A 21,756-nucleotide genomic window follows, 5' to 3' on the forward strand; every position below is an offset into this window, starting at 1 on the left:
CAAAAACAAACACAAAGACAATGTTAAGCTTCAATTAACGAACCAGATAGCTTTCAACTGTGTTTGATATAATGGCAAGTGTTTTTCTAGTACCAAATTATCAATTTAGCATGATTACTCAAGGATAAGGTGTTGGAGTGATGGCTGCTGGAAATGGGGCCTGTCTAGATTTGATCAAAAATGACTTTTCTCAAAAAGTGATGGTGCTGTTTTTTACATCAGTAATGTCCTGACTATACTTTGTGATCAGCTGAATGCCACTTTGGTGAATTAAAGTACCAATTTCCTTCCGAAACAGCAAAATCTGTACATTATTCCAAACTTTTGGCCGCCAGTGTGTGTGTGTATGTATATATATATATATATATATATATATATATATACACACACACACATACACATACATATGTACAGACACCTGTCATCATGTGTAGACTGTACATATTACTAATATATATTGAATAATACTGCAAGGGGCATGCAATCTCATCTGACAGAAAGGGTTTGCAGATCAATGTACCCAAGTGCACCTCAGTAAGCATGGGGGGAACAATGTTTTTCACAATCACGTGTGAGTCATGTGATACATTAACACAGACATTTCAAGAAGTGAAAACACAGATTGATGCTTAATGATTTTTTTAGTTTTCCAGTTTTGTAAAATAGCTTTCTTTGCATTTGTTAGAGCTGTATATAGGCTTAGTACAAAGCGATGTGGAATCAAGCTCTGATAAATCTCCAAGGACACAGAGAAAAGGGGAGAGAGGGATCTTGGACTTTATGATAGAAGAAAGTTTATCGGTTACCTCTGCCCAAATATTATGTACCGGTATGCAATACCATAAGGCATGTGAGTATGCATCAGGGATATTAAGATTACATTGAGTACAAGTTTTTAAATTAGATAAACCCATTTTGTGTTTCAAGTATTGTGTAATATGTGTTCTATGAATAGTTTTATGTTGAATAAGTTGTAAATTTGTATTTTTAATCATTGAAAAAGTATTTTTACAAATCTGACTCCAGAAGTTTGGGTCAGGAGAAAAAGATTAATCTGACTCCCATTTACTGAGAATCAGTCTATTTAATTTGGATAATATTTGCTTAGAGGATGAAAAATTCATCATCTGTTTGACATCAAGTGTGTTGAGGGTAATATTTATTTTGTTTTTGATGTTTTTTATATTAGTAAATATTGAATAAAATGTCCGTTTGGGATTCGAAATTTGGATGATAAATCTTCGAAAGAAATACATTTGTTATCATGGAGGAGATGGTGGAAGTGTGTTATTCCACTTTGTTCCCACTTGCTAAAATAGTATTGTTGATTTTGTCCAGTTTATAGTATTATCGGAGAGTTGTGAAAATCTCTTATGAGATTAAATGCTTCTGTCAAAGATTTTAACGGGTCTTGGAGGTAGAGTAAGACATCATCCGCATACAAGTTGATTTTGTGTTCCGAATTTGTTGATAGTATACCTTTTACTTTGTGATTTTTATTAATAGCAGCAGCTAATGGCTCAGTAAAGACTGTGAAAAGTGAAGGGGAGAGAGGGCATCCCTGTCTGGTTCCCCTATGTAGTATAAAGCTTTGTGTTGTGATCCCGTTAGTGATGACAGATGCCTTTGAGCATTATATATCGCCTGTATCCAATGAATAAATGATTTTCCAAAGCCAAATTTCTCTAGATCAGTTGTTCCCAACCTGTTCCTGGGCGGCCCCCCAACACTACACATTTTGGAAATCTCCCTAATCAAACACACTTGATTCAACTCATTAGCTCATTAGTAGAGACTCCACAACCTGAATTGGGTGTGTCAGATAAGGGAGATGTGCAGTGTTGGGGGGCCTCCAGGAACAGGGTTGGGAACCACTTATCTGCACTGTAAAAAGTAAAGGTGCCTCAAAAACCTTACTGTGTACTCAAGGAACTTCAATATATATTTAAAGTGCCTCAAAGAAGGGGTTGATGGGGGAACCATTGACCATTTAAGAGTTATTACAAGAACTTGTGGGTTCGATCAAACCCTTTTCCCTTATGATGAGGGTTACTTGGGGAGCCATTGACAGTTTTAGAGTTCTTGTAAGAACTTATGGGTTTGCTTCAGCTTTAAGATTCTTGAGTCACCTTCTTCATTACACTGAGACCTCAGGGTGCTTTAGGAGGTGACTGGAGAAACTCAAATTCCTTAAGGGGTTACTGTAAGATCTGTGAACATTTAAGTGGTTCTTCACGATCCTCAAAGATCCCTCACGATCCTCAAAGAATAATTTAATATAATAATTTAAAATGGAATAAGAATATAAGAATAACTTTGAAGAAGAAGAAACAAAAGAAGAAGTTAAGATACATCAGCTTCTGTTTTAGGCTCAATTAATTCTGTTTTAGCCAATTGTAATGCCTCTGCTATACTAAGGAGGATGCTGATGGACGGGGATTTTGCTGCAGCTGCCGTTCTCCCATGCAAGAGAAAACCCCAATCTGCCAGTCATTCTTAATGGCTGGTTGACTCGACGGCTTCACTTTCTCTTTAATGGTTAGTGAACCTTCCAAAGTGTATGAATATATTGTCTAAACACTATATTAAAACCTACACATATAAATATATATGCTTGATTCTATTATTAATTTTATGCTTTAATACCGTTTTATTCGGATATTCATGATTGAGAAGTTTTAGCCACGACGCTAACAAAACCAATTTAATTTGTGGGACAAAATGACAACTATTAATATATTGACCATGGTTTTTAGTAATGACAACTCATGGAATATCTGTGTGTTCTCATTTAGCGAATATAACACTCTAATTTAATTTCCACATCACCGTTTGTCTCCCATGTTACGCTAAATAATTGAGTCTGTTATGTACAAATGGTGGTTGATGTAGTTCTACTCAGGTTTTCCTGATAACATACTGCAGGTGTCCTCATTCCTTCTAATTATTTTTTTTTCTCTAACGCATTTTATTGTCAATAAATGTTATCTTTCTATTGTTGTGACTGTAATCAATTTTAACATTTTTCCTCCTCAGAACAACTAGAAGGCTACTTATGTAGCAAATTTTAAAGGCTCTTGGTCTTCACAGTATAAGCACAATATGTAAGTAACTTATTTATTTCTGTATTTTTTGATTGTATACCAGTCTTCCATTTTATTTAGTTCTCTTATCCTGCCTACTGTAATGATAATACTAATAATGACTGTTTAGGAGATAGCAATTTTTAAACTTGCTGGTTTTTATAACTTTATTGCTTGTTTTCTTTATACTGTATATGTCTTGACTTTTATAGGGACATCTCAGATGTCAACATGGACCTACAGAGCTGAAATATTCTTTAAAATCTTTGTTTTTGAAGAAGAAAGAAAATCATACACATCTGGGATGGCATGAGTGGGTAAATGTGAGTAAATGATGAGAGAATTTTCACTTTTGGGTGAACTATCCCTTTAAGAATGGAATATTTATTTAATTGCCCACTGTGCTGTAAGCACACATTGGGTCTTACTTGTTTACTAAGATGTATTGGGCTGGGGAAACAATGTAACAGTTGTGTTTCAACCATAATGCATAAACTGGCTATCAACTAGGATTGAAATTGTGATGATTTGGTCCAACCAGTATTACTTTGTTTTGCATTTCTCAAAAAATGTACCCTCGTGTGCCTCTTCAGCATGTGAAAGAGCACCGTTGTACTTTGCCAGTGGATCCTTAGCTACACCTCTTCTTTGTGCTTCAGCTATGATTTGTGGAGGGGACATCAAATTTGCGGGACACCACTGACTGTGAAATGTTACATTACAGATTGAACAGTCATGTTTGCTTTTCTCCAGCATAATAGCTTAAAGGATTAGTTGAAGCAAACAGAATGTCTGCCATCATTTTCTCACCCCTATGTCATTCCAAATGTGGGTTTCTTTCTTCTGTTGAGCTAATTTAACGAATATCCAGACAGCTGAATTCACTACAATGGCAGTCCATTGTGATTCACTTTAACACTTAAAGCGCCCAGGAGTCTCACCCAAAAACTCCATGCGGCTCGCTGATCATTTTCCAAGCACTCCAATCGGTTTTGATGAAAAACAAACAGATTTTTAAGCAATTTTACAGTAATATTATGGCGGCCACCATTTTGTTTTCATGAAACCTCACCTCACATGAAGACCTTGCATTGTTTCAGCGAGCGTTTCATGCTTTAATAAGCATTAAAGTGAGTCTCTATGTATGTTTGTCTGTGTGTATTTGGTTTTGGATACCTTTTTTAAGCCACTATAGTAGCCTTCCATTTGGAGTCACTATGTATATTTATTGACATTCATTAAATGATCCACTTTTACGATCTACAGATGTAAGAAAGCTATATGGATTTAGAATGACATGGGAGTGAGGAAAATATGACAGACATTTCATTTCTTTGGGTGAACTGCTCCTTTAAACCCCCCATCCCTTACACAGTTAGTGTAAGCTTGTACATCTTAATAAATCAGCTTTTTGTCATGTAATAAAAAAAAAAAAGAAATTGCATGAATGTGTGCACCTCACTGAAACATTGTGTGTGTGCTGTCACTATTGATATATTATTTCAGTCAGGACCACTTACGTCAAATAAATAGACTTGAATCCTTGAAAGAGTATTTATTGACTTAGTAATGATGAGTTTGTTGGTGTTGACGGTATGGTTCTGTTCTGGGCAAACTCTCCGCCCAGCCATGCATGGACAGAGCAGGGAGTGCACACACTATATATATATATATATATATATATATATATATATATATATATATATATATATATATATATATATATATATATATATATACATTGACAGTGCAACGTGGTACAATCTTCATTGCATAATAGATTAAATTGACACTTAACTTCCAAAACTGTATATCAAGTTGATAAATCAAGATCAAGGCGCGATAATACATCGAAGACCGGAATTTCAACTGACAATCAATTGTAGCCTTAGAGCGCAAAAAAAACAAGGCAGATGTAGAGAAAACTAAATGCAAAGCTGCCGTGCAAGAGGTGGAGCTGGGGATGGAGGAGGGTGTTAAAGTGCAGCTTGCATTCATGCAATGGAAAGGCAGCTAAGGAATTCAGTATAATGGAGGACTTAAATAGAACCGCTTTGATGAGCGTCTGAAATGTATTGGTAGACGTCATAATCAGCTGAGCGTCAGCTGATTGCAAGTGTGACTCACGTGACCTGCCTGGTTTAATAAGTTGGAGGATTACACTGTTTCCTAACTAGCAATAAAAGCCATCTCTTCCATATTAATTCAAGTTTCTGTTCTAACCAGCTGCGTCGAGCGACATTGCATTTTGTCGATAGCTTGGTTTCTATTTCTTCGACGCTGCGCTGATAAGCTCCGTCTCATTGAACCAAACTTCCACTCCTTATATATATTAAACATCAAACATGATGAAACATGATAATGGATGACAGTGGGAGTTAAGAAGCATTGATATTATATGACAAATACCACAAGTTCCACAAAGATATGCGTAAAAAGGATTGCCTTCTGAACTGCAGATCATCACATAAGTCATTAAATAAGGTATGTCTAACTCTGTGCAGTGCTTTGTGAGTGCGAGAGAGTGCAGACAGAGAGAACCAGCCCACACACTGTTCTGACTGGTTTTGATTTGTGATAAATTACGCAGCGTTGTGGAGCTTTATCAATTGCGTTCAGTGTGTACAGACAAATTACTTGTCACTAAAATCCTGTCGCATCGTGCCTGGTTAGGACACAGTGTTATGCACCAAGTTATCAATAAACAGTATGTCACAGATATTGTGCAGTTTTAGTAATTAAGATGTTTACCCATCCCTTTTTTTGTAATCAACAGCCTGCACAGAACTCCACACCGACCATGGTAATTACTGGAGACCCATTTGGTGCAAGCACCATTGCAGTGTTTGTTGATGGTCCTTGCTGATGAACTTGAAGACATAACTCTAGGTATAGGCATTATTATGAGTACCTACTTCCTGTTTGATTTATAGTACAGATAACCAATCAAAAGCACATTAACTTTTCTGCAGTGTCTGTTGCGAATTCAGGTGGAGAGCCTAAAGCTACCTATAGCGGTTTTGCGGCTCTTTAATTACCTCAAGTGTCCTTTCTAAATGCTGTATTACAAGCACACAATTTTGTATTCTACATACATAGTTGTGCTTTATTGCCTTGTATTGTGATGTTAGACTTGATTTGAGAATATTTACCTTTTCAGATGTTTTTTGCCCTATTTAATTGTATCTTAATTATATGTTGTTATACTGTGTTATTTATGCTGTTTATTCAATGTATTTATTCCTTTTTGAGATTATAAAATAAAAATGATTTGATTTGATTTTGTTTTCCAGTCTGTTTATTACATCAGTAATCATAAGTAACCATAGTAGTAACAAAAGCAGTAATAAGGCTTTTAAAATAAATCAAATTAAAAAAAGTAATCATATTTAAAAAAAAAAAAATGCTCTCTAATCTCTTTTAATTCTAAAATGTGGTTCCAGACCATGGTTGATGAAAAGGTTCCTCAAGAAGCCTTGTTAGTTCCTCAGACAACTGCCCTTTTTGAAAGGGTGCCTCGAGGTTCTCCAGAGAGTTCTGCCAGTGTGGCAAGCTGAGGAACCTCTAAAGGTTCCTCGAGTATCCTTTAGTTTTTACAGTGTAGAGTTTTGAAAAGAAAGTTCCAGTTGACTTTGTCAAATGCCTTTTCTGCATCAAAGAAACTATTAATGCCTGGGAATGATTGTGTTGTGATGTACTAATAAGATTGAGAAGCCTTCTTACATTACTGGAAGAGTGTCGGCCCTTGATAAAACCGGTTTGGTCATTATGGATAATTGATGGCATTACTGTCTCTAAGTGAGATGAGAGAGCTTTGGATATTACTTTTATATCGGAATTTATTAGTGAAAAGGGACGGTAACTAGAGGGAACTGGATTCAATAATAGTTTCATTGATGCCGTATTCATTTGAACTGGTATCTGGCCATTGACATTTATTGCTGTAACCATTATGAAAAATAATGGCTCTAACATATGCCAGAAATGTTTCAAGAATTCCGCAGGGAATCTATCCGGTCCTGGGCCTTGTTTTCCAAAAGCATCTTAAGCCTAAGTAGATCGTAGAATCCATCTTACGATTCATCTTAGTTTTGCGGCTCGTTTCCCAAAAGCATCGTAACTTAAGTAGTACTTGAAAATGCTCATAGATTTACGAGTGCTCTGGAGTAATCGTACAGCGCTAAGAGCATCGTAAAGACACAGACTTATGCAGACACCTGCAGGACAAATGCAAAATTACACCTGATACAATTTAAATACCTATATAGCTACGCTTTATGTTCATTTAATATCAGTATCCATACATTTTATTTTATTTATTTTTTTAAGCGAAAAGGCTAATAATAATAATAATAATAATAATAATAATAATAATAATGAATGCATAAAATGGTTAGTCAATATTGGATGAATAGATAAATTAATAAGTAAATAAATAAAAGTTATTTGTGGACTTGTTGGTAACAACAAAGTGGTGGCATGATTGTTGCAGAGAACTGTAAAAGTAACAATCAGAGAGAGAAGGAAAACAATAAATAACTTGCTGCCATGCATGAAAATTGTCTGTACAATATATTGGCTTCTCATCCTCGTCTCCTCATCCTCTATGACATTTAAGGGCTCTCTCACCTGCACCACACATTGTGTAGTACCGCACATGTTGTGTAGCATTGCTGTTACCGTTATCACTTTTGGGAGTAAAGAGCAGATCTCCCTTTGATTGGTGAATATCCCTAAAGCGTATCCTCCATGCGTTTCCTTATTTTGCATTCTGCAATAACACGGTGAACCTCGTTATATTCAATTAATGCTTGTTGTCATTAGTAGGACCATACACAGGGTCTCCGCTGTCTTCACTGATCCTGGAAGCTTCAATATTGACCCACAGAGCAATTTTGAAAACTAAATATTAAAATACACATCTGATGAACAAAGCAGTGATTGTGTAAAAGAAATATATCGTTCTGCCAAACAAAACACAATTATTTTGTGAATTAAGTTGTTTATTTAAGAAAATATTTTTCAATATTTCCAGCGAGGTAAATTACAAAAGTATATTATATACAAATATAATGAAGTTTTATTGATGAGCAGCACTATACGGTCACATTTCAGCACTGTCACTAGGACAGCGACTCTGTTAAGTAGCACTTAAAGTGTGTTCATGTTGAGTGCAGTTTTGGGAAACGCACGTAAAAATTAACAAATGTTCGTAAAATCGTTCGTAGAAAACAATCTTAACTGCTAAGATCAATCATATCGGGAAACGCAGCCCTGGTGCTTTATTATTAGGCATCTGATTTAATGCGTTATGTAATTCAGAGATTGTTAAAGGAGAGTCTAAGAGGTCTGCTTGTTCTTTTGTTAAATTAGGTAAAATTAAATTATCCAAAAAAGATTTAACATCTGTTGGATACGGATTATTTTTGAAGGAGTATAAACTGCTGATAAGAAAAATCTGGTTTATTTAATCTGATGATTGTGTGAAATTCCCTGCGGAATCTCTGATGGTCGTTATAATAGATTTTTCTTCTTTTTTTTTTTTTTTTTTGCTGAAGATGATTTGCTAAAAATTTACCTGATTTGTTATTATATTCAAACTCATTATACTTCAGTTGTTGAGGAAGATATATACACAGTTTATATATATATATATATATATATATATATATATATATATATATATATATATATATATATATATATATAATGTTGTCAAGCTGAAATGTACATTTTTGTAAGCAATTCCATGTGTTCTGCTCCGGGTTATTTGAATATGTCTGTTAATTCTTACATTTTTTTCCTCTAACTTGTGTTCGAGTTTACATTCTTCTTTTTTCGAAAATAATGTTCCCTCTAATTACCGCCTTCCATGTCTCCCAAAGTAGGGTTGCTGGAATATTAAGCGTTTTGTTATCTTCAAGAAAGAATGCCCATTCTTCCCTGATGAGTTTGTCAAAATTCAGATTTTCCAGCAGTGAAGTGTTGAAAGGCCATGTGGAGAAGGATTTAAAGGAAAGAGAGTCAATCTGAAAATGTAGTGATGTTGGTGCGTGATCACTAAATACTATAGGGTGTATTTTAGTATTAATTATATTTTGAATACTAGATTTACTAGACAAGAAAAAATCAATTTGTGGAAATGATTGATGCAGAGGTGAGAAGAAAGTGTATTCTCTAGCTTTCATATTCTTAACTCTCCAGCTGTCTTCAAAACCTAAATCTTCCATATATTCGTTTATTATTGTTGTTGATTGAGTGTCTTAAATTTCCTAATTTACTAGATCAGTCTAAAATCGGACCCAAGACTGTATTAAAATCTCCTTGGACTATTACTACTGAGATGGTGGATAAATTGGATATTTGTGAGAAAAGTGAGTGGAAGAATGAGGGATCAACATAGTTAGGACCATATAAATTAACCTCTATAAATGGTTTATTGTGAATGGGTAAAAGGCTTATGATGTACCTTCCTTCAGAGTCTGTTATTGTGTTGTTAAGAGTGACAAAAAGTCTCTTATGGAATAAAATAGATATTCCTCTTTGCCTTGTACTAAAGGTAGAAGACGACTTTAGTGAAATATGGAGATATAAGGGATTGTTCATCTGATTTTGAAAGGTGGGTTTCTTGTAACAGGCAGATATCTGCTTTTAATTTTATTAAATGATTTAGAACCTTATCTAGAATAGCCATGGAGTAGTAGATGAACTGCGATAAAGCTGACCGTCTATGAACAATTTGTCAACGACCATGTAGGTTTTTATTATTCAGTCTCTGCCGCTTCATAATTGGGTACAGGATCTTCTGACGTTCAAAAATTTCTCTAGGAAATTGATCGTTGATACCAAAGTTTGTTCCTTTAAGTTCCTTCTCCTTTGTTTGTAGTGCTCCAGTTTGGCAACTATAGGTTGGGGACCTCTGCCGGTAAGTTTGCTAACCCTGTGCACGTGATGAAAGGATATCTTGTCAACCGTTTCTTTTTGAAGTTTAAGTTTTGATATCATAAAGTTTTTGATCAGAGCTTCAGGACCATGTGAGGAGTTTTCCAGGATCCCTGAAAAAATCGAATTGTCTCGCAATACTCCTGGATTATATCAAGTAAAGCTTCATTGATTTTTTTGTTGTCGGTGGCAAGAGTGTTTATTTGTTTGGTGAGTGTTTCAACTGTTGCTTGAAACGACTTGTTATCTGTTTGAAGATGCTCTATTTGGTCATGAGCAAAGTTTAAGCTGGTTTGCATTTCTTTTATCTCCGCATGTAATGACATGAGCAAATTGTTGTTGATGGATCGTAAGACATTTTCTCTCTCTGTTTCATTCTTTCTCTCACACACATACACACTCAGCCAAAAGATCTTCCTTTCAGCCATCCAAACCCTCATTCGTCTATTCCTGCTCCAGTCTGCAAATTCACAGAGGACAAACAGACAACAGAAAGTATGTCACATTCAGCAAATCAAACCACACACACACACACACACGCGCACATTGGTGCAGCTATCCTTATGAGGACTCTCCATAGACATAATAATTTTTATTTTGTACAAACTATAGATTCTATACCCTAACCCTAACCCTACCCCAGAACCTACCCCTCACAAAAAAACTTTCTGAATTGTTACATTTTCAAAAAACATTGTTTTGTATGTTTTTTAAGTGATTTGAATTATGGGGACACTAGAAATGTCCTCATAAGCCACATTTATAGCATAATACACTTGTAATTACCAGTTTGTAATCTAAAAAAATGTCTTCGTTGTCCACCCAAACCTGCGTGCACACACACACACACACTCACACACACACACAAGCATGCCCTACTCAAACATATTTCACTTTCAACATACTTAAACACACAAATCTTATCACTTTCTTTGTCTTTCTCACAATCCATCATCTCTATTTCCTCAGATTCTTTCTATCCATCTCCCTCTTTTTCATTTGCCGTCTCTCTTGCTCTCTCTCCCTTGAGCCCTATGCAGGCACAGATGTCAAGATGCATTATTTCATCTGGCTACCTCCCCATATTTCCGCTTTTTCTCTTTCTTTCTTTCTGTTTTTCTCTCTTTCTCTTCTTTTCTCCATCTTATCCCCCGTCTCTCTCCAGATGATGGTAATGTTTGTGGTTTCGTGCACTTTTGATATACAAATTATGGACGAAGAGCTCAACCCCCAGGAAAGAAAAATCCCAAATGAGATCTGTTTAATATCTCCATTGTTTCTTCTTGACACCAGTGAGATTAAATGGTGAGCAAATGGAGACTTACACTTAATCAGAATCAGAATGAGCTTTTGTATGCTTACACATACAAGGAATTTGTCTTGGTGACAGAAGTTTCCAGTGCACAAACAATACAGCAACAAGACATAAATAATAAAAAATAGAATAAAGTATAAAAATAAGTGACCAGAATATAAAGTTTATATAAAAATACACAATAAGACACAAAAATATACGTATATACAAATATAATCTGTTATATATAGATGGTGTAAGAGAATGTAATGTGCAGAAGAGGTAGGATATGTTAAACAAATATAACTGAATAAGCTTGTTATTACACATAATTATTGCTCAGTGGGGTAGTTTTAACTGTTCATGATCTGGATGGCCTGAGGGAAAAAACTGTTCTTGTGCCTGACGGTTCTGGTGCTCAGTGCTCTGTTGCGCCGGCCAGAGGGCAACAGTTCAAAGAGGTAGTGGACAGGATAAGTGGGGTCCAGAGTGATTTTTCCAGCCCTTTTCCTCACTCTGGAAGTGTACAGTTCTTGAAGGGAGGGCAGGGGGCAACCAATAATCCGCTCAGCAGTCCGAACTGTTCTTTGTAGTCTTCTGATGTCTGATTTGGTAGCTGAACCAAACCAGACAGTTACTGAAGTGCAGAAGACAGACTCAATGACTGCTGAGCAGAACTGTATCAGCAGCGCCTGTGGCAGGTTGAACTTCCTCAACTGGTGAAGGAAGTACAACCTCTGCTGGGCCTTTTTCACAATGGAGTCAATATGGGTCTCCCACTTCAGGTCCTGTGAGATGGTAGTGCCCAGGAACCTGAATGCCTCCACTTCTGCCACAGTGCTGTTTAGAATGGTGAGGGGGGTTAATGCTGAGGTGTTTCTCCTAAAGTCCACAATCATCTCCACTGTTTTGAGCATGTTCAGCTCCAAGTTGTTTTGACTGCACAAGACCTCTCTTCGGTATGCAGACTCATCGGCATCTTGGATGAGGCCGATGACAGTAGTGTCATCTGCAAACTCCAGGGTGGTCGCAGGAGGTGTTGATGATTGTGTGAAGAGAAGGTCAGATTGGGTGTGGGGTGTGAGACTGGGCTTTTCAAATCTACAGTAAAACACAGTAAAGGTTTGGCCTGACTGTACAAGATTTTATCCCCACATCCCCTGCTTCTCAGATTTTGCTCCTGACAAAAATAATTCAGTAATCTCATGTGTCTCTAGTATGAATCTTAACAAATTTTACGTAAGAGAAAGTCTCAACTGTAACTGTATGTCAACAGTTTTCTAATTTGTGTCTATTTTTATTTCTTCTAAGGAATTTCAGGAGAAACATCTAAGACAATGTTGATACTTAAATGAAACATTACTGAGAACACTATTTGTCCTCCTGAGATATGAAAGAACAACCTCTGAGCGATAAAATTTTCCAGTGGGAAAGCTCAACAGGATCTCTTACAGAAGGCCACCATTTTATCCCTAGTTGGTCTCTCTCTCCCTCTCTGTTTTTCTCTGTCTCTCTCTCTTTCCACACACACACACACACACACACACACACACACACTGCTAGTGAATTATGGTTGGCTGTAGAACCCATCCAGCCTTAAAGTACTCCAGATGTTGGAGTGTGTGTGTGCAGAGGTCTGGCTGCTCTGTCAAACAGAGGGGCCAAAGTGGATTGAGGACTTGCAAAAGTGTTTTCTTGCTGTGTGTGTGTTTAGAGACTCTGTTCCGTGTTTGGCTTATAGGCACGGTCTCTCTCGCACACACACATTGCTGTCAGTGTACTCGCTGCTGGGCTCGTCTGGCAGTGTTCTGCTTCCTTTCATTAGAACCTGTAATTAAAATGACAGTGAAATGTGATTACAGTCTTTAAGATGTTCGATTGTGTTCAGCACACACTGTAACCACTTTAGCTGTCTCCGCGTATTCCCGTGTGTTTGGCCAAACTTGCTCTTGTTTGCCGTTTGGCTTTGACATGACCCAGAAATGGGCAGTCCATGAGAATTCTTCTCCAAAACTCGCCGTTCCTCTATTTGTCTCCTGTTTTTTTCTGTTTTACTCACTCTCTGGCATCTTTATTTAGCAACCCCCTCCTTCTCTCTTTCTCCATCTCTTTATCTCTCTTACTTTCTCCCTCTCACTTTCTTTCACCGAATGCCATCTCCTTCCTCCCATCAGACCACTGACCCACTTGCTTCTTTTCCTTTCATCTCTTGCTCTCTCCCTGCACACTTTTGTCCTTCACCTTAACAACTTGTTCGTCTCTGCTCTTGAAGTAAAAGTTGTCCAGAGGGCAAACAAATGTTTTGGCAGCGTTGCGTCAGCGGCAAGTTGACGTTGTGTTTCGTGTGGCAGAACTAATTTAGCAAGTGTACAAGTGTGTTGTGCGGTGGGTCAGGGTGGAGCAGAGGATGATGTGTCACTGGACCACGTTGGTTAAAAAGAAAAAAGAGGGAGAGGTATAGAAAAGGAGAAGAAGAGAAAGAAGAGTGAGAGAGAAATGTGTGTGTGTGTCTTCCCTTGGGTGGTGAGAGGCTGACCTAAAACAACTTCAGAATGAACACTGAACTATTACGGGTATACACTCAAAACAACTGAATACAAAGAGAGGGAAAAAGAGATAGAGTGAAACGGTAGAATGAAGTGCAGATGAGAGACAGACAGACGGACAGATGGACGGACGGACAGATAGATAAAACAATCCTCCAATTTCTTTTTTTTTTGGAGGGGGATTTGTTTCCCCTTTTTCTCACATGCCCAATTCCCAGTGTGCTTTTAAGTCCTCGTGGTCGTGTAGTGATTCACCTCAATCCGGGTGGCGGAGGACGAATCCCAGCTGCCTCCGCGTCTGAGACCGTCAACACACATCTTATCACGTGGCTTGTTGAGCGTGTTGCCACGGAGACATAGCGCGTGTGGAGGCTTCACGCCATCCACAGCGGCATCCATGCTCAACTCACCTCGCAACCACCAAGAACGAACCACATTATTGCGACCAAGAGGAGGTTACCCCATGTGACTCTACCCTCCCTAGCAGGGAGTGGTAGCCAGTGTCTATACCCCCTCGAACAATCCTCCAATCTCTAAATTGGAATTAGCACTGGCAACATAAAGTTTCTTACATTTTCCAAACCCTTTCCCTTAGCGCAAGAAAAAAACCCCACACTGTTCAAGGATCTCTACAGCATCTCAAAACTCAAAATAGGGGATTAGAGTCCATCATCAAAACCCATCTGTTTTTATTTTTATGTTATTTTTATCATTATTTTATCTGATACTATTTTGTATATATTTTACATTTTATTTATATGTGTACAGATGTGTATGTACATATATTTACTAATGCTCTGGCAATGTAAAGCTCCTTTTTACCATACCAATAAAGCTACTTGAATCTGAGAGAGAGAGAGAGAGAGAGAGAGAGAGAGAGAGAGAGAGAGAGAGAGAGACTGAGACCCTCTGGCACACGCAAATAACCAAACACTGTCTTTGCTAGTTTTCCTTGGTACACACACACATAATAATGTACTATGATTAGAGCTCCATTCTGTAGAATACACACTCTTTCCCCTCCTCTCTGCTGGGATCTTAGAGTGATATTAAAGAGATCAGGGTGGCCAGAAACAAGTGTTGCGTTTAATGCGCTGATCTCCCCCAATCCTCCCTCGCTCTTTCTTTGCCATTTCTTTCTTTAATTAAAATTCATTGGATGTTTAGGCTCATGCACACATGACTCATCCTGTTTGAATTGAACCCACACAATTTTAAGCAGTTATCCAGACTCTCATTGCTGTATAGAAAACATAGATTTAAAGTCATATGCACACTCATGCTGTGGTCTGCTCACAAATGCTTTTGCCCACAGACATGACCCAGTTAGGTTGGATGTCCTTCCTCCTTGCTGACCCACATCTCCTCACTGTCAGCCCACCACTTTACAGAGGTTACGAAACAGCAGTGCCTGAGAGCTGATGACGTTCTTTCTGTACTCAATAACCTACACTGTAACCCCGTGTGACCCTGTGTAACCCCCAGGGGTCCTGTAGAGTATCCTATTATATCTTGCTCCACTCATTATGCTTGTGGTCTGAGAATGAAGGGTTGCTCTCTAGAAAGCAAGTGTCCAGAGAGGTCTGTTGCTAGCACTTTCCTAGCCTGTATACAGTATATAATTCATATAGATATATGTATATATAGATATTCTTAATACATTTTAAAAGTATTCATAATATTACATCCAAGTCTTGTAATACACATCTTGTCAGAAATAAGTGCAACTACAATTATAATGCATTATAATACTATTCCACTAATGTGATTGGACAAGCGGGATTTTGTCTGAAATGTTAGTTACTCAAAATTAACTTTTATAACTGTTGCATAAATGTGATATTACACTTGCAGTCATGTTGTTGTACTGAATATCAGCTTTATCTGCAGCTGTTACAACCGTTCTGATATTCAATAAAACAGCTTAATTACAAGTGTGATACTGATTAAATAACACAAAACACATTTTTGTTTATTAACATTATTAAACTCTCTAAATGTGTAAACTTTGATAATTTGGTAATTATCTGCTATATAATTTGGTTTATATTTTTATGTATTATAACTTTGGTTAAAATTATTTACAAAAACAATTATTTATACTATTTGAGAATACTGCATCAATTGGCGAATGCATTATATACACAGGCTTTAAAGGGATTGTTCACCCAAAAAATTATTTATAGTCACAAAGGACTTAAATATTAATCTGTTTCTCACCCACACCTATCATATCGCTTCAGAAGATATGGATTAAAACACTGGAGTTTTATGGATTACTTTTATGCTGCCTTTATTTGCTTTTTGGAGCTTCAATGTTCTGGTCACCATTCATTGCATTGTATGGACTACAGAGCTGAAATATTCTTCTAAAAATCTTAGTTTGTGTTCTGCAGATGAAAGAAAGTCATACACATCTGGGATGGCATGAGGGTGAGTAAATGATGAGAGAATTTTTTATTTTTGGTTGAACTATCCCTTTAACTAAAGTGTTACTGGTCTGGTCATATTTTGCTTTCTTATATTTTTGCGTCATTGTTATATGTTTTGTTTCTTCACCTATAATAATATTTCATTGTTTGCTTTTCTCTCTTTAATTTCTTGTTCATTTTTGTTAGTTATATAGTGAAAAGCTACAGCAATTTTGGGAAGTAAAAGTGGCAATGAGGTCAGTTTGTTGCTGGCTGGACTCAAACCTGCACCACCCACATGAACTTCAAGGCTCAATGTCTGGGCCTAAATGCTGCACCATTGTTTCTTCTCAGTGACTGCTTTCCCACAGAGGAGTGTTCTCTCACCTCTTCATCTGTACTCTTTACTGTATTTGAAGAAATAGATTTAGTGTGTATTAGGTTTTATGTTGATATTCAGTACTGTAGTTCCCACAGCTGATACTGTATACAGTCCAGCTGATTTGACAGTCTGAACAGGATTAGAGATGTCTGATCTCATTACACAAGCCACAAAATCCTTTATTTGTTTACGCGCTTATGCTTATGTATAAATCATTTAAACTCATATCAACCTTATCGCTCTCTCTCTCTCTCTCTCTCTCTCTCTGACCTCTGCTCTTCTAAGCTGCTTTATTCTGTTGGACACTTGCTGGAATTTTTATTTGTGTCGTGTGTTTACTCATATGGAGTGATGGGCCAGCGACTGGAAGAGTGTTAGAGATGGAATGGTTAAGAGGTCAGACGGGTTAAACTCTCGCTAGTGGTTTATAAGCCCTCCTGGCACGGCTCCAGTACCAGTCATCGCTGAATACTGCTCAGAGATACGTTTACATGCAGACAGCTCATGTGTGCTATAACATACATTTACGAAGTGAAAACATGCAGTGTGTGTGTGTGTGTGTGTGTGTGTGTGTGTGGTGGCTGGTGCCATGCATGTTTTGGATTCAACGTTGTGACTAAAAGTGTTTTTTTTAGTGTGTGTGTATGTGAGAGGTAGTGTATGTGTTCCTTGCGTGTCTGCGGTTTGATCCATCAGATGAAACTGGCAGCCATGTGCCACCCCAGGGGTCAATCGAAAGAAAAGGAGAGAGAGAGAGAGTGACCAGAATCTCTTTGGATGGATAGAAATGTGAATAAGTGGCCAAAAATGAAAATGTCATCGAGCACATAGGACAGATCAACCACACGCAAGCAGAGGCTGCTTCCGTGTGTGTGTGTGTGTGTGCGCGTGTGTGTGTGTGTGTGTGTGTGTGTGCGTGCTCAGCTATAGTTTAGGGGTATTTGGGGACACCCTCAATTGAAAAATGTATTAATAAAAAAGGCAAATATTGTTTTCTAAATGTTTTAAATGCAAAACATTTTCTTTTAGGGGTAGGGTGTGGGTTAGTCTGTAGTAATGGGGTTAGGCTTAATATAACAACGACAAAAAGCTGTGCTGCCCAGCAAAGACAAAAAACAGCAAGTACACATTCAGTTTTTTCAAATATATATACACAGTGCTGAGTGGATTACTTGTGAATTGTAATCAGGTATTGATTACAAATTACATGACAATAAATGCAATCAGTAATGTAATATTTTAGATTACATAAAATTTTTGGGGTAATCTAATCTGATTACTTTTGGATTACTTTCAACCTAATTGTGCATGGTTTAATCGTTTGACTGGTGCTTATGTCCACACATTCAGAAAAAAGAAAGTTTTCATATTTTCATGTTTTCCCCTGTGATGCTGATAGAGTTCTAGGACCTCCATTAATGACAGACTCAAATATGGTTGCGTTTAACAGGCATTTCTTCTTATGTGGAGGTTCTAATATTATGGACGGGTTCCCGGGGGACGTTAACAGAAATGTGGTCATGCAATTTTGCCATTTTACAAATGGTATCAACGTGTGGTAAGAGATCAGACCAGTTATATTTTTGAATCAGCTTTAGAAAAAATGTCTCAAAATGTCAAACATAACCAAAAGTGCATTCATATACATTTTTGAAGCCGACTACAAAAGCTTAAGAAACTCAAAGTAACTTTATGGCGCTAATCCAATTGAATATGAAATTACATGTATTTGTGCATTTTGATGTGTTTGATGGACAAAACCCTTCCAAAAACATTGTGACACATGGTTATATTACACAGAGTGATAGTTTTGTTAGACTTGCAATGTAGTTTAAAAACATGCAAACATGGATTATCAGTTCTGAGTGCAATACACACAACCTTTCCTCTCCCACTCTCTTCCGAAAACACTGGAAGACTTACCGAACATATATCAGCGGTGCGCTGATTTAGAATGAAAAATGTAAAAGATTGAAAAAGAGAATGATTATGGTGATCAGTAAATTATTTACAATTTATTGCCATTGCCTTGTTTATATGTAATCATGTAATCTATAAAAAATTAACTGTAATCTGATTACAAGTATTTTAAAATGTAATTTAATTCAATTACAAGTATTTGATTTTTTGTAATCTGATTATGTAATCCAAATTACATGTAATCCGTTACTACCCAACACTCTGTATATATATATTCACTGCCGTTCAAAAGTTTGGGGTCACTTGACTGAAATGTTTCTCATGATCTTAAAAATCTTTTGATCTGAAGGTGAATGCTTAAATGTTTGAAATTAGTTTTGTAGACAAAAATATTATTGTGCCAACATATTAATTTATTTCATTACAAAACTAAAATTTAATAAAAAATAAATAAAAAAAAGTTTTTGAAATGGATGACTTGGACCGAATAGTTAAGAAAAGTAGCTAATAAGTGCCTACAATACTGTTTAAAAAGCATCACAGGGTGATACCTCAAGAAGATGGTTGAGAAAATGTCGAGTACATGTCTGCAAATTCTAGGCAAAGGGTGGCTACTTTGAAGATGCTAAAATATAATTTTTATTTATTTTGGATTTTTTTTAGTCACAACACAATTCCTATAGTTCCATTTCTGTTCTTCCATAGTTTTGATGACTTTACTAATATCCTTAAATGTGAAAAATAATAATAATAAACAATGAGTAAGTGACCCTAAACTTTTGACCGGTAGTGTATATACACAACCCCAGTTCTGAAAAAGTTGGGACAGAGTTATTTGTAAATTATATTCACCCTTTGCTATATTGAAAGTCCTACAACTACACATAATATGATGTTTTTCATTGTGAATTTCATTTTTTTTTAAATTTTTTTTTGTATATACAGTAATTTCAAATCAGATGATTGCAACACGCTCCAAAAAAGTTGGGACAGTCGAGTGTTTACCACTGTAAAACATCACCATTTCTTCTAATTACACTTATTAAGCATTTGGGCACTGAAGACACAAGTTTAAGTTTAGAAAGTGGAATTTTCCCCCAATCATCCATTATGTACACTGGTAGCCAAAGGTTTGGAATAATGTACAGATTTTGCTCTTATGGAAATAAATTGGTACTTCTATTCACCAAAGTGGCATTCAACTGATCACAATGTGTAGTCAGGACATTAATAACATGAAAAATTACTATTATAATTTGAAAAAAATCAGCAGCGCTTCTGGACAGTGTTGATGTAGGGCTTCTGCTTTGCATAGTAAAGTGTTAACTTGCATCTGTGGATGCAGCGGCGAGTGGTGTTGATTGACAAAGGTTTACTAAAGTAATCCCAAGCCCATGTTCATGATATCCATTACAGATGAATGATGTTTTTTAAGACAGTGATGTCTGAGGGATCAGAGATCACACGCATTTAGAAGTGGTTTTCGTCTTGCCCTTTACGCACTGAGATTTGACTAGTTTCCTTGAATCTTTTTATATTGTGCACTGTAGAGGGTGAAATGCCCAAAATCCTTCCAATTTGTCTTTGGGGAACATTGTTCTCAAAGTGCTGGATTATTTGCTGAAGCATCTGTTGGCAAATTGACAAATCTCGAATGATCCATTGTGTTTTTATTAGCATCCTCCATACTGTCCCAACTTTTTCGGAATTGGGGTTATATATATATATATATATATATATATATATATATATATATATATATATATATATATATATATATACATTATCATAGTACTCCCTTGTTACTTAGATTTTTAGAAAAAAGAAATAATTTTACAACTGTAATACTATAAAACCTCAAATAAAATGTTACGGTATTGAGAATCATCACTGAAATCGAAGGGAATAGTAAAAGTAAAAAGTCCTGGCGCATCACGAAAATAAGAAATTGTCCTGAAATTAATGTCACAATGCAAAAAACATAATTGTCCTAAATGTAGGCTTAATTTTCTTAATGGAAAATAGAATATAATAATAATAATAAAAATAATAATAATAATAATAATAATTATTATTATTATTATTATTGATTTGGGGTTAAATACATATGACCAGAACATTTTCTTGACAGGTTTCATGAGAATAACCCTATAACCGAAATCGGTCTCTTAGACTATGACTATGCTCAGATTCAGAGAAAATACACTGAGACCATTTTATAATCCCCATTTGGCTGCACAATCAAAAAACAAAACAAAACATTTTCTCAGTTTCAGTGTTAGCGTAGTTACTTTGTTTTGGCTTTTGAATGGTATGCCTCTTTCAGATTGTTGAAAACATATGTGCCTGTGTGTGTTGTTGGGGGTTTGCATTAAATTTAAATTCTCATATGTCATTTATGTTTTAAACATGTTTGCCTTTGACATCTGCATTCTTGTGTGACCGCGTGTGAGTATGTAAGTGTGTGTCTCTTCAACTGGGACATTATGAGCTCCAATTATGCACCACTGCCAAGACTGTCAGTGTGATATATTCGTACCTACCTCAAGAGGCTCCTTAATCTGTCCTGCTCCCACAAATACACACGCTTACACACACACAATCTGACGCTAGCCTGTAGGCTTTCAAATATGCTCCTACATCACCTATGCACAGGTACACAAAACGAACCATTCATAATGACACCAGAGTTCCGGCAGACACACCGGGCAGTGTTGTTTACAGTGAACAACGTCTCCGGCCTCATGTGCCTCTCTGAGTATTACTTTTTTCATTTTACAGTGCGAATCATAAGGCGACCAGTGCGCTACTCCGAAACACTAAGAAAACGTTAAGCAAAGTGCTTTTAAAATCTGCATCCATTTTCACATCAGCAGCCATTTTCCCTCATAAATTGCTGGTGTTTTGTGGGTAACGGCATAAATTGTGCCTTGTAAGAGCATTGCGGCGTTCCTCCCGCTTTTTGAGTTAATGGAAAACATTATGAATTTGTGTCAGCCGCGACTTGTTTTAATCTCTTATGTAGGGTGTTTTTTCTTTTAATTTAGTGAATTCTGCCATCCCTTCCTCCTATAGCTGTCAGCAATCTCTTAATTGCTGATGAGGGCTTCGATAATGGCTTAAATCAACCATACCAATGTGTTGCTTCTGATTTATTGAGACTTATTTAGTTTCAGGA

The 21,756-nt window shown here is 36.7% G+C and overlaps 1 protein-coding gene and 1 long non-coding RNA gene across 2 annotated transcripts in view; both read left to right on the plus strand.

Moving 5' to 3' along the window:
• LOC127446820 (ephrin-B3-like) overlaps window positions 1-21,756 on the plus strand; it is a 108,983-nt gene that overhangs the window by 64,167 nt on the left and 23,060 nt on the right. The window lies entirely within an intron of this gene.
• Window positions 1,206-6,251, plus strand: LOC127446905 (uncharacterized). The gene is made up of 3 exons (XR_007898263.1): window positions 1,206-3,104; window positions 3,296-3,406; window positions 5,860-6,251. It is a non-coding gene; the product is annotated as an uncharacterized LOC127446905 (long non-coding RNA).

This window comes from Myxocyprinus asiaticus, chromosome 1 (genome assembly GCF_019703515.2).
Source record: "Myxocyprinus asiaticus isolate MX2 ecotype Aquarium Trade chromosome 1, UBuf_Myxa_2, whole genome shotgun sequence".
Taxonomy (NCBI): domain Eukaryota; kingdom Metazoa; phylum Chordata; class Actinopteri; order Cypriniformes; family Catostomidae; genus Myxocyprinus; species Myxocyprinus asiaticus.